The 14,127-nt window shown below is 42.7% G+C and overlaps 2 protein-coding genes across 2 annotated transcripts in view; both read right to left on the reverse strand.

The window, feature by feature from the left end:
• LOC127569672 (NXPE family member 3-like) overlaps nt 1-11,863 on the reverse strand; it is a 94,180-nt gene extending 82,317 nt beyond the window's left edge. Inside the window, exon 1 of the mRNA XM_052014473.1 lies at nt 11,423-11,863. The gene's annotated coding sequence lies outside the window, so the exon portion shown is untranslated. The remainder of the gene's footprint in view (nt 1-11,422) is intronic.
• LOC127569494 (uncharacterized) overlaps nt 1-14,127 on the reverse strand; it is a 534,065-nt gene that overhangs the window by 244,253 nt on the left and 275,685 nt on the right. The window lies entirely within an intron of this gene.

A 14,127-nucleotide genomic window follows, 5' to 3' on the forward strand; every position in this document is an offset into this window, starting at 1 on the left:
GGATGATTTGGTAAAGATTGCTACAAGGCTAAACCTTAAAGCAGTAAAGTGGTCTATGAAAAAAGCAGTTATTCATAGAATGATAGTTGACTATTATTTGGAGAAGGAAATGTTTGAGGTGAGTGAGGTAGTCGAGTTTCCTGAGATTAAACCAGTGATTTCTGATGTGACTTCTCAACCAGTGGAGTTGGAGGATTTGGAGGAGGAAGACTTAGAACAGTTGGAACAGTTTCCTGGGAATGAGTCAGAAATTCCTGATAGCCAGGTACAGATAGCAAAGATGAAGTTAGAACAAACGCGAATGAAGTTCGAGTTGGGACAAAAGAAACTAGAGGCCGAACGAAGGAAACTAGAGTTAGAGGCTGAATGGGAACTAACTTGGTTGAAGTTTGAGGCAGAGGAAAGGAAGGCTCAGATGGAATTGAAGAAGATGGAGTTGGAACAAAAAAGGATAGAATATGAAATGAAAGAGTTTTGATTCTGCTGATGGCTTTTTAGCCAGTAGGGAGGTTCGATTAGTCCCTCCTTTTGAGGAAGATCAGGTTGATCAGTATTTCCAACATTTTGAAAAGGTTGCTGAGAGTTCAAACTGGCCAAAGGAAGGATGGGCTCTTATGTTACAGAGTGTAATTAAAGATAAAGCTCAAAAAGCTTATTCTGCTTTGTCTGTTGAGGATGCAGGTGATTATACAAAGGTAAAACAAGCTGTGTTGAAAGCCTATGAATTGGTACCTGAAGCTTATAGACAATAATTTAGAGACTTGAAGAAATCTGCAGATCAGATGTACATGGAATTTGCCAATGGAAAGAGAATATGTTTTGAACGATGGTGCATGGCTAAAAATGTAGTTGGGGATTATGATAAATTGACAGAATTGATGTTAGTGGAAGACTTTGAAAGATATGTCCCAGCTGAAATAACAACATATTTAAATGAAAAGGAGGTGGAAGCTTTACAAGAAACTGCTAGGTTAGCAGATGATTAAGTTTTAACCCATAAATCCAAATGGGGACCACCTAAAACCTTTCAAAAGAGTTATAAAGACAATCCAGGTAAACCGGAGATTAAATTGGGAGGTAATCAAAAAGGGAAGGATGAAAAGAAGCCAGTGCTGGAGAAACCTGTTGAGCGTACTTGTTATTACTGTAAGAAACCTGGCCACGTGATAGCTAATTGAAGGAAGCCGTGCCCAATGCTTGCTTTCAGGTAATTAAAAATCAAAAAGGTTTAGGAGATGTTAAACATCAGTCCTTGCCAAAGGTGAAAGCTGAAAAGTTGGAGAAGGTGAGAAAGGAATTCCATTCTTATGTATCAGAAGGTTTTGTTTCACTGAATGATGGGTCACCCCAGGTGCCAGTGAAAATCCTTAGAGATACTGGGGCTTGCCAATCTCTCGCTGGACAGTGTTTTAAGTTTTGGTGAAGAAACTAACACTGGTGAGGTAAATCTAGTGTGAGGTATTACAGGTACCCATGTCTGAGCCTTTGCACGAGGTGATTTTAAAGTCAAAGTTTGTAGAAGGACCTGTCAGATAGGGATACGACCTAGTTTACCAGTGGAAGGAGTTTCTTTGTTATTGGGAATGACCTTGCAGATGGAGAATTTGTCCTGTGGTATGGTTAACGACCAAACAAGGGTTGATGAGTCTGAGAATGATCCAGATGTTTGCCCATCCTGTGCGGTGACTCGAGCTAGAGCTAACGAATTATCCAAGGCTGACAGTCCTGTGCAGCCTGATGTGGTTCCCTGTGACAGCCCTAAACAGGAAGAAAATTATGATGCCTTGTCTGAGACTTTTCTGTCTTCACTGGAGGATCAAATCCTTGTAGTAAGCCTGAATTTAAAGATTTGTCTTTGTTGAGGAAAGAATTTATGGTGGAACAAACGAAGGACCCTGAGTTTACAGAATTGAGGGAAAAAGTATTCTCACGTGATGAGATTGAAAAAGTGACAATTGGATATTATGTCAAAAATGAAGTGTTAATGAGGAAATGGAGACTTCCTCATGTCCCTGTTAATGAGGATGAGAAGTTATTCATCAGGTTGTGGTTCCAAAAGTTTATAGGGATGAGATTTTAAACCTGGCCCATAGTATGCCTTTGGGTGGTCATTTGGTGTGAATAAAACTGTAAGGAAGATCTTGAAACAATTCTATTGGCCTGGTTTGAGAAAGGATGGTGATGTTTTGTCGAACCTGTCACACATGTCAGATGGTAGGTAAACCAAATCAAAAAACTCCTGTGGCTCCGTTGAAGCCAATTCCTGCTTTTGGTGAACCCTTTTCGAAGGTGATTGTGGACTGTGTTGGTCCATTGCCAAAGTCTAAGGCTGAAATCAGTATTGTTAACCATCATGTGTGCAACTTCTAGATTTCCAGAGGCAATACCGCTTAGAAATATTAAGGCCAAGACTGTGTCAAAGGCTCTTTTAAAATTTTTTTTTTGGTTGGTTTGCCAAAGAAATCCAATCTGATCAAGGCAGTAATTTTATGTCTAATTTATTTCAACAACTAGTCTATGAGCTGGGGCAAAGCAGATTGTATCATCTGTATATCACCCAGAATCTCAGGGAGCTCTGGAGAGATTTCATTCTACTCTCAAAATATGCTGAAGACTTATTGCTTTGGAAACACAAAGGATTGGGACGAGGGTGTTCACTTACTTTTGTTTTCCATTAGAGAATCAATACAGGAGTCATTAGGATTTAGTCCATTTGAGCTTGTATTTGGACATCGGGTGAGAGGACCTTTAGAATTGTTAAGAGAACAATGGTTTAATGAGGAAGTGCATTTGAGTCTGTTGGACTATGTCCAAAAATTTAAAAGTCGGTTGGAGAGAGTCTGCCAGCTGGTGAGGAGAGAATTTGAAGGCCAGCCAGATAAGAATGAAGACATGTTTTGACAAACATGCTTGGCCTAGGACATTTGTAGTGGGACAAAAGGTGTTAGTATTTTTCCCTCGCCAAAACAATCCATAGAACATAGAAAACTACAGCACAGAAAACAGGCCATTTGGCCCTTCTAGTCTGTGCCACTAAACATTATTCTGCTAGTCCCATTACCTGCCCCCAGCCCATACCCCTCCAGACCTCTCTCGTCCATGTATCTATCCAATTTACTCTTAAAAGTTAAGAGCGAGCCGCATTTACCACATTCAGATGGCAGCCCATTCACACCTCCCACATTCTGAGTGAATGAAGTCCCTCTAATGTTCCCCCTAAATCTTTCCCCTTTCACCCTAAAAGCCATGTCCTCTCTGTACTTATCTCTCCTAATCTAGGTGGAAAGAGCCCTACTTGCATTAACTCTGTCTATCCCCTTCATCATTTTGTAAACCTCTATCATATCTCCCCTCATTCTTCTCCGCTCCAAGGAATAAAGTCCCTAACATGCTCAGTCTTTCCCTGTAACTCTAACTCCTGAACACCCGGCAACATTTCTTGTAAATCTCCTCTGCACTCTTTCAATCTTACTAACATCCTTTCCTATAGTTCGGCTGACCAGAACTGCACACAATATTCTAAATTTGGTCTCACCAATGACTTATACAACCTACCAAAACATTCCAACTCCTATAGTCAATACTTTGATTTATAAATGCCAGGATGCCAAAAGCCTTTTTTACAACCCTGTCTACCTGTGACTCTACTTTCCAGGGAATTATGTATCTGAACTCCCAGATCCCTTTGTCTCCTCCGCACTCCTCAGTGCCCTACCATTTTACTTTATATTGTCCTCCTTTGATTTGTCCTTCCAAAATGCAACACCTCACACTTGTCTGCATTAAATTCCATCTGCCATTTTTCTGGACCATTTTTCCATTTGGTCCAGATCCCTCTGCAGCTTTGAAAGCCTTCCTCGTGTCCACTACACCTCCAATCTTAGTGTCATCTGCAACATACTAATCCAATTTACCACATTATCTTCTAGATCATTGATATATACAACAAACAACAATGGCCCCACACAGATCCATGAGCACACCACTAGTCACTGGCCTCCAATTTGAGAAACAACCACTCTCTGTCTTCTCCCACTCAGCCATTTCAAATCCAGTTTACAACCTTTCCATAGATACCCATTGACTGAACCTTCTGAACTAATCTCCCATGTGGGACCTTGTCAAAGGCCTTACTAAAGTCCACGTAGACAACATCCACTGCCTTTCCTTCATCTACTTTCTTAGTGACCTCCTCAAAAAACAAGATTCGTTAAACACGATCTACCACTCACAAAGCTATGACTATCCTTAATCAACCCTTGGCTGTCCAAATACTTACATGTCCTATCTCTCAGAACACCTTCCAATAATTTACCCACTACTGATGTCAGGCTCACTGGCCTGTAATTACCTGGTTTACTCTTCGAGCCTTTCTTAAACAATGGAACAACATGAGCTATCCTCCAGTCCTCCGGCACCGTACCCGTGGCTAAGGACATTTAAATATATCTGCCAGGGCCCCTGCAATTTCTACACTAGTGTCTCTCAAGGTCCGAGAAATATCTTGTCAGGCCCTGGGGATTTATCTACCTTTATTCGCTGTAAAGCATCAAGTACCTCCTCCTTTTTAATCTTTATATGTTCCATGACACTAGTGCTGTTTCCCTCCTTCCATGTCCACGCTGCAGTTTCCTGAGTAACTACTGATGCAAAAAACTGTTTAAGACCTCTCCCATCTCCTGAGGCTCCACACATATACTGACCACTCTGATCTTCTAGGGGACCAATTCTGTCTCTTACTATCCTTTTTGCTCTTAATATACCTGTAGAAACCTTTGGGTTACCTTCACATTTACCTGCAAAGCAGCCTCATGTCCTTCTTTTTGCCTTCCTGATTTCATTTTTTAGTATTTCTTACATTCCTATACTCTTCAAGTACCTCATCCGTTCCTAGTTGCCTATACCTGCTATACACCTCTCTCTTTTTCTTGACCAGCTCACCAATATCCCTTGAAAACCAAGGTTCCCTATGTTTATTACCTTGTCTTTAATCCTGACAGGGACATACAAACTCTGCACTCTCAAAATTTCATTTTTGAAGGCTTCCATTTACTGAGCACATCCTTGCCAGAAAATAACTTATCCCAATCCACCCTACCTAGATCCTTTCTCATTTCCACAAAATTGGCCTTTCTCCAATTTAGAACCTCCACTCGAGGACCAGCCCTATCCTTATCCATAATTATCTTGAAACTAATTGCATTATGGTCACTGGACCCAAATGCTCACCTACACATACTTCTGTCACCTGACCTGCCTGGTTCCCTAATAGGAGATCAAGTATTGCATTCTCGCTCGTTGTTACCTCTATATATTGATTTAGAAAACTTTCCTGAACACATTTGACGAATTTCCAAGCCATCCAACCCTTTCACAGTGTGGGAGTCCCATCAATATGTGGAAAGTTAAAATCCCCTACTATCACAACTTTCTGTTTCTTACATCGGTCTGCTATCTCCCTACAAATTTGTTCCTCCAGTTCTCTCTGACTATAATGGGCAGTCTATAATACAACCCTATTAGTGTGGCCACACCTTTCTGTTCCTCAGCTCCACCCATATGGCCTCTGTAGACGAGCCCTCTGGGTTGTCCTGTCTACGCACAGCCATGATCTGTTCCCTGACCAGTAATGCCACTCCTCCCCCTTTCATGCCTCCCCCTCTATCACGTCTGAAACAATGAAGCCTGGAACATTAAGCTGCCAGTCCTGCCCCTCCTTCAACCATGTCTCACTAATAGCAATAACATCGTAATCCCATGTGCCAATCCACGCCCTAAGCTCATCCGCCTTACTACAATACTCCTTGCATTGAAATAGATGCACCTGAGAACATTACTATTACAAATCTTTGATTTCTGTCCATACCAGCAAACCTCGCATGATCTTTCCTCCTCACTTTCTTCTCTAACACTCTGGTTCCCCTCCCCTGCAAATCTAGATTAAACCCATCGGAGCAGCATAGCAAACTTACCTAAGTATGTTAGTCCCTTCCAGTTCAGGTGTAAACTGTCCCTTTGAACAGATCCCACCTTCCCTGGAACAAAGCCCAATTATCCAGAAACCTGAAGCCCTCCCTCCTGCACCAACTCCTTAGCCATGTATTAGCTGCATGATCCTCCTATTTCTAGCCTCACTAGCACATGGCACTGGTAGCAATCCTAAGATTGCAACCTGAAGGTCCCGTCCTTTAACTTTGCACCTAGTTCCCTAAACTCTTTGCAGGACCTCCTCAGTCTTCCCATCCATGTCATTAGTCCCAACATGGACCACGACATCTGGCTGCTCACCCTCCCTCCTGAAAATATCAAGAACTTGATCTGAGATATCGTGGACCCTGGCACCAGGGAGGTAACAGACCATCCAGGATTCTCGATCTCTCCCACAGAATCTCCTATCTGTCCCCCTATTAAATCACTACTGCTCTTCTCTTTACCCTCCCTCCTATCTGAGATGAGGGTCCTGCCTCGGTGCCAGAGACTCAACCACTACAACTTGTCCCTGGTAGGTCGTCCCCACCAGCAGTATCCAGAACAGTATACTTATTGTTGATGGAACAGCCACAGGGTGCTCTGCTCCTTCTGTCTAATCCCCTTCCTTTCCTAACAGTCACCCAGCTACCTGCCTCCTGACTTTTAGGTGTAACTATCTCCCTGAAACTCCTACCTATGTCTGCCTCCACCTCCCGAATGATCCAAAGTTCATCCACTCCAGCTCCCATTGCAATCTCGTTTTCCTGGACATATATTATTGAATCCCAAGTAACTGATCTGACATATAATCAAAAAACAGATAGACATAAGAAAACACAACTCTGTCATGTAAACATGCTGAAGCCTTATTATGAGAGAGATTCAGTTGTGGCCATGGTGGATGATATGAAGGTTGTTTCTAGAATGCCTGATGTTGATAATGAGGAAGGTCAATTTCAACCAAATATTGTTCCATCGAAACTAAAAACCAAAATATCCTGAGAACCTTGAAACGAAGTTGGACTATTTACAAGTTTCGCAAAAACAACAGATGAGAGAATTAATTTTTAAAATTTAAAATCTGTTCCCAGATGTTCCAAACAGAACGTTGATAATTACTCATTGTTGATGTTGGGGATGCAAAATCAATCAAACAACACCCATATTGAATGAATGTGGAAAAAAGTAAAACTTGTTGACCAGGAGATTGAATATATGTTAGAAACATATTTTTAGACATTCTACTTCAAACTGGAGTTTGCCCTGTGTTATTGTGCCTAAACCTGATGGAACTGTTCAATTTGCACAGATTATAGGAAAGTGAATGCTGTAACGAAATCAGATGCTTACCCTATTCCTAGGGTGGATGATTGCATAGACAGAGGGGAAAGGCAATATTTCTTACAAAGATTTACCTATTAAAAGGGTACTGGTGTGTTCCATTAACAGATAGAGGAAGGGAGATTTCTGCTTTTGTAACCCCTTCTGGATTGTATGAATATAATTTGTTTGCCATTTGGAATGAAAAATGCTCTGGCAACATTTCAAAGATGATTAATTCAGTGATTCATGGTTAAAACATACAGATGTCTATATAGACAACTTAGTGACCAGGAATGATACATGGGAGGATCACACCTCTGCGTTAGAAAGGTTGTTTGAAAGACTTTCTGAAGCTAACCTTACAGTTAACTTGGCTAAAAGTGAATTTGGCCATGCCACTGTGACATATCTTGGTTATATTGTAGGTCAAGGCACGTTAGCTCCTGTTCAGGCAAAAGTTCAAGCAATATCTGAGTTCCCTGTTCCTACGGGTACGAGGACTGTTAGAAGGTTTTTGGGAATGGTTGGATATTATTGAAAATTTTGTAAAAATTTTGCTGATGTTGCTCTTCCCCTAACTAATCTTCTGAAGAAGGGATAAAATTTGTTTGGACAGATCCTTGTCAAGAAGCATTTGAGAAGCTGAAAGCCATTTTGCTACCATCCTGTGCTCAAATCACCTGACTTTGGAAAGCCATTTTCTTAGCAGTATATGCCAGTGTGAAGCTACAGGAGCTGTGTTGTTGCAGAGGGTGACTTGATGATATTGATCATCCTGTAGCTTACTTTTCAAAGAAATTTAATGAACATCAAAAGAATTATTCCACCATAGAGAAAGAATTACTGTCGCTCGTTTTTAGCCTTGCAACATTTCAGTGTATATGTTTGCACCGCTCAGAAACCATTGACTGTGTATACAGATCATAACCCATTGGTGTTTCTGAGCCGAGTCAAAAACAACAGAAGGCTGTTAAACTGGAGTTTAATCTCATGATAACTCACATTAAAGGCAAAGATAATGTGATCGCTGATTGTCTTTCTCGATGTTAAATGGGAAACATGATTCTTTACTAATCTGATACTCTGTAATTGTGTAGCATGATATTATTAACATTACTAACTGTATGCATGGTTAAATTTCTTTTCTTGGAAAAATATTCTTTTTAGGTGGGAGGTGTTATGGACTCAGTGAATGTTCCTTTAAGATAGAGTTAGTAGTTGTGTGTGTGTGTGTGTGTGGCGTGCTTATGTCAACCAAAGATAAAGAACGTAATGATGTTGTTGAAGAAGTCAGACAGAGAGACAGAGAGACAGAGAGACAGAGAGACGAGAGACAGAGAGACAGAGAGACAGAGAGACAGAGAGACAGAGAGACAGAGAGACAGAGAGACAGAGAGACCAGCCTGCTAGTTTCTCTATCGATGGATGAGAAACAATAACTGTGTCTGTTACTACAATCCACGTATGGAATTGGAAGTATCCGGTGGCGTTCACTTTGTTGTTAACCTGTAGAGGAAACAGGTATTTGTGTGGACGGCCACGATTCAGATGCTTTTCGGGTTGAGGAAGTCACTACCGAGTAAAACACTGTAGTGTCGTTTGGGTTCCATCGTGGAACATCTGGATTTTGTAATTACTCTCTATGTTCTCTCTACATCTACATTTTATCTTCAGACAACGGTGGTTGTTGTCTGAAGCCTTTGCTCATGTTTCACCTTATGGCTTGCTGAACTGAACTTTAAGAACCATTCCTGGACTTGGAGTTTGGGACTTTGCCACACACACACACACACACACACACACACACACACGAAGAGTTCAGTTTTGGGGTTAATATTCAAGGTTTAACATTTTTACTTCTAACATTCTAACATGTTACTTTTATTTTTCTTATTCTCATAAATAGTGATTAATAAAATAGTTTTTAAACACTGAATCATGACTCAGTGTTTCTTTTGTTGCTGGTTCATGACACTTGGCTGCTGTGGCTTTCCCCTGGTAGATTGTTCCCCCCCAGCAGTATCCAAACAATATACTTGTTATTGAGGGGAATGGCCACAGGGGTACCCAGCACTGACCGCCTAGTCCCTTTCCCTCCCCTGACAGTCACCCCTACCTGCATCCTGAAACCTAGGTGTAACTGCCTCCAGTAACTCCTGTCTATTATCTCCTCAGTTTCCCAATGATCCAGAGTTGATCCAGCTCCAGTTCCCTAACACGGTCTGTAAGGAGCTGCAGCTGGATGTACTTCTCACAGGAGTAGCCATTAGGGACACTGGGGGTATCTCTGATTTCCAACGTCCTGCAAGAGGAGCAGACTACTGCCCTGCCTGCCATTCCCAGTGCTCTAAATTGTGCAATGAGAAAAAAAGACCTTACCTGAACCTCACCTTAACCTCTGCTCACTTAATCTGCCTCTTCATGCTAAAGTCTCTTGAGCCAAAGCCTCAAGCTCCCACTCTTACACTGAGCCACTCACATAATGGCTGCTCTGCTTGAGCTTACCTTTTTATTGGCTGCTGCTGCCCAATTAGCCCGAGACTTGCTCTTCAACTGTTTCTTGCTCTAGCTCCGGTAACATGAAACTTACCAGCAACGAAATTTCCTTTCCAAACTATTTCCTGCTTCTGTAAAATGGAAACTTACCAGTTGGGACATTTGGGATCTTGTTACTATGTCAGTGGAAGAAATAGAAATGAATTGTTGCTTCCCTGAAAGGACCGGTTAGGTCCCTGGATGGTGGAAAATGATAACTTAGAAGGGCAAGTGTTGCATCTCCTGCATTGCACAGGAAGGTGCCATCAGAAGGGGATCAAATATGGTGGAGATGGAAGCATCATCTGTGACTATGAAAGGCAATAGGGTGGAAGATGACAATAATAGGAACTCTCTCCTTGCTCTGGGAAAGGAAGGGGATGAGAGCAAAATGAAGGAAATGGAACAGATGTAGTGGACAGCCCTGTCAAATATGGAGGTGGGGAAGCCAAGAAAAGGGAGACATTTAAACCAGAACTGCACACAGTACTCAAAGTGTAGCCTAACCAATGTCTTGCCAGCTGTAACATGATGTCTCAATTCTTGCACTCAGTACCTTTGCCTATGACAGCAAGCCCACTAAACACCTTCTTCACTACCCTATCCACCTGGTATCCTGCCACCATTGGACATTAAGGGGCTGGGCCCTGTGCAACATTTTCTTAAATAGTTTGCTGATGGATTGCTTGGGAATGAAGTGTTAGCAAGGTACTGAAATACTGTAAGTATTAAAGCCAATGTGATGTGCTTACCATGAAGGTAATACAATGTCCCGATTATGTCATTGTATAGAACATAGAACACTACAGCACAGTACAGGCCCTTCAGCCCACAATGTTGTGCCAACATTTTATCCCTGCTCTAAGATCTATCTAACCCTTTCCTCCCACGTAGCCCCCTATTTTTCTGTCATTCATGTGTCTATCCAAGAGTCTCTTAAATGTCCCTAATGTATCTGTCCCCACAACCTCTGCCGACAATGCATTCCACGCACCCACCACTGTGTAAAAAACTTACCCCGACATCCCCCTTATACCTTCCTCCAATCACCTTAAAATTATGTCCCCTCGTGTTAGCCACTGTTGCACTGGTAAAAAGTCCTATTTCCTAAAAATCCTATATTTTATGAAGATATGTATCCGGGCGAAAAATGCCCTTTTATTCACGTTAAACACAGCTTCTCCTTGCTTACCAACACTGAGATTAACCTAAACATGTTTTCAATTGCAGGTGATACACACTTCTGATTTTGTTTTCTACCCCGAAAGTCAAAACAAGAAAGATAGTCAGATGTAAAGCCCAACAGGTTAATACGGGAAATATCGTTGATCTAATAGCAATACAGCAAAGTTCAAGTCCAAGTTATTGTCATACGCACATGTATGAACAGGTGCTATGAAAATTTACTTACAGTAGCACATAGCATCATATAAGCCTATTCACAAGAAAAAAATTATATACAATTATACATGAAGTAAGGGTTTTTCCTAAACGTAATCCTATTTTAGATCTACATCTATGTCTCTTTCTACACCACCTAGAACAGTAGAATTACCGCCAACCGCAAACAATAAATTGAAATGAAACAAAATACCTCCGTGACGAACCTCCCGCCGAAGGCCACTTCTTTCATGGACTTGGTTGGGCCGGGAGGAGGAAAAGACAGGCAAAAATAATGTTGCACTCGCAGCTTCATTCCAACTTACAGCCGCACAGCCATTAGAACTGGTAGAACCAGCGTGGAGGTGGGAAGACCGCAGCCGGAAAGAGCATCATCTGTATTTGCAATGACACCGGGTGGAACTGCTTTGAACGTGTGGTTTGCACCTTCACTTGAAATTGTATATTTCGCCGTGTCAGATTTCACAAGGCGTGGTTGTGAGAAGTGTGAATGAAGGCTTCGCTGAGGAACATCGCTTCATGGATTTTGAAATTTCACCAAATGAAACGAGATTTAAGTTGAAAATCGGTGATGAAAATCGTGATAACATAAATCTTACAAATTGCAGTTTTAAAGCAAACTGTTCGGCTGAGAAAACTACAAGGTTAGAGCGGAGTCGGAGCGCTCTAATTCTGCACTTCCGACTTTTATTAGATCAGTGGAAAACATTAGTTTTTTGTGATTTTATTTCACAATTACTTTAGGGATTGAGTGAGCAGACATCGAGGTGTTCCTAACTATTCCATTTAAGGTAGCGACAGTGCACTGGAGGGAAATGGAGACGGAGAGGCGTGATCGTAAAAGGGCAGAGAGCGGTGGTGACAGGGCGTAGAATACGAACGCGTAAAGTTGTGGGGAGAGGAATCTGTAGTGAGTAATTTCCGTTACACAACACCCCAGAACTAAAGGACAAGGTGTCTTCGATTTAAAAATCAATAATAGCAAACATCATGCTATACGTAGCTCAAAACCAACTTTTCTAAAAAATACTCCCTGGGCTGGGCGCAATAAACCAAGGGTTTTCATAAAGTAATTAACCTCGGAATGATAATGCACTTCCGCCCCGCCCCGACACGATGCTCTCTCCTGTCACACATTTTCTTGGATCCTTTTTTAAAAAAAAATCAGTGTAGGCAGGTTGGCAGTTAGGGCAGTGGACTGCTCCTTCTGTAGGATGTGCGATGTCAGGGAACCCCACAGCCTCCCTGATGACCACATCTGCAGGAAGTGCACCCGGCTGCAGCTGCTTACTGACTAGGTCAAGGAAATGGAGCTGGGGGAAGCTGAAAACCTCATAGATGAGACTTTTACCAAGGTGGTCACACTGAGGGTACAGGCTTCAGATAGATAGGTGACCACTAGGAGAAGGGGAGTAAGCAGTCAGTGCAGGGCTCCCCCGTGGTCATACCCCTCAGCAACAAGTATACCCCCTTGGATACTGCTTTGGGGGGGGGTGGTGGTGGTGGTGGAATGACCTATCAGGGCACAGCAGCAGCAGGCAGGTCAGTGGCACTGTGGCTGGCTCTGTGGCTCAGCAGGGAAGGGTAAAGTCAGGCAGAGCAATAGTGATTGGAGACCCGACAGTTAGGGACAGACAGGAGATTCTGTGGTCATGAAAGAGACACCAGGATGGTGTGTTGCCTCCCAGGTGCTAGGCTGAGGATGTCAGAGCAGCTGAAGAATATTCTCAAAGGGGAGGGTGAGCAGCCAGAGGTTGTGGTGCACATGGGCACCAATTACGTAGGTAGAAGGGGGGTGGGGGTGGTAGGGGGGTGGGGAAGAAAGAAGAGGTCCTGCGCAGTGCATATAGAGAGTTAGGAAAGAGGCTGATTCCTCTGAGTTAGTAATCTTTGGATTACTCCTAGTGCCATGTTCTAATCAGGGCAGGAATAGGATGATAGAACAGGTGAGTGAGTGGCTGAGGTACTAGTGCAGGGTTTCAGGTTCTTGCATCATTGGAATCCTTTTTGCAGCAGGGGTGACCTGTACAAGGAGGACAGGTTGCACCTCAACTGGAGGAGAACCAATATCCTGGCTGGGAGCTTCACTAGTGCTACTCAGGAGGGTTTAAACTAGTTTGGCAGTGGGATGGGAACCAGAGCACTGGATCAGAAAGTGGAGGGATTGAGAGGAAGGTAGATGTCAGGGCCAGTAAACACAGGCAGGAGCAAAGTAATAGACACGATGGGACAGACAGTTTGAAGTGTGTGTATTTGAATGATAGGAGTATTATGGGCAAGGGTGATGAACTTCAAGCATGGTTCAGCACATGGAACTATGCTGTTACATAGAACATTACAGCACAGTACAGGCCCTTCAGGCCACAATGTTGTGCTGACATTTTATCCTGCTCCAAGATCTATCTAACCCTTCCCCCCTGCATAGCCCTCCATTTCTTTATCATTCATGTGTCTAAGAGTCTCTTAAGTGTCCCTAATGTATCTACCCCCACAACCTCTGGCAGCAGTGCATTCCACACACCCATTACTAAAAAAAAGCTTACCCCTGACATCTTCCTCCAATCACCTCAATCATGTCCCCTCGTGTTAGCCATCGTCACGCTGAGATAAACAAAAAATCTGACTGTCCACTCGATCTATGCCTCATCATCTTGTACACCTTTATCAAGTCACCTCTCACCCTCCTTCTCTCCAAACAGAAAAGCCTTAGCTCACGGAGCCTATCCTCATAAGACATACTCTCTAATCTAGGCAGCATCCTGGTAAATCTCTGCACCCTCTCTAAAGCTTCCACATCCTTCCTATAATGAGGCAACCAGAACTGAACACAATACTCCCAGTGTGGTCTAACCAGAGTTCTATAGAGCTGCAACATTACCTCACGGCTCTTGAACTCAA

Source organism: Pristis pectinata, chromosome 4 (assembly GCF_009764475.1).
Source record: "Pristis pectinata isolate sPriPec2 chromosome 4, sPriPec2.1.pri, whole genome shotgun sequence".
Taxonomy (NCBI): Eukaryota; Metazoa; Chordata; class Chondrichthyes; order Rhinopristiformes; family Pristidae; genus Pristis; species Pristis pectinata.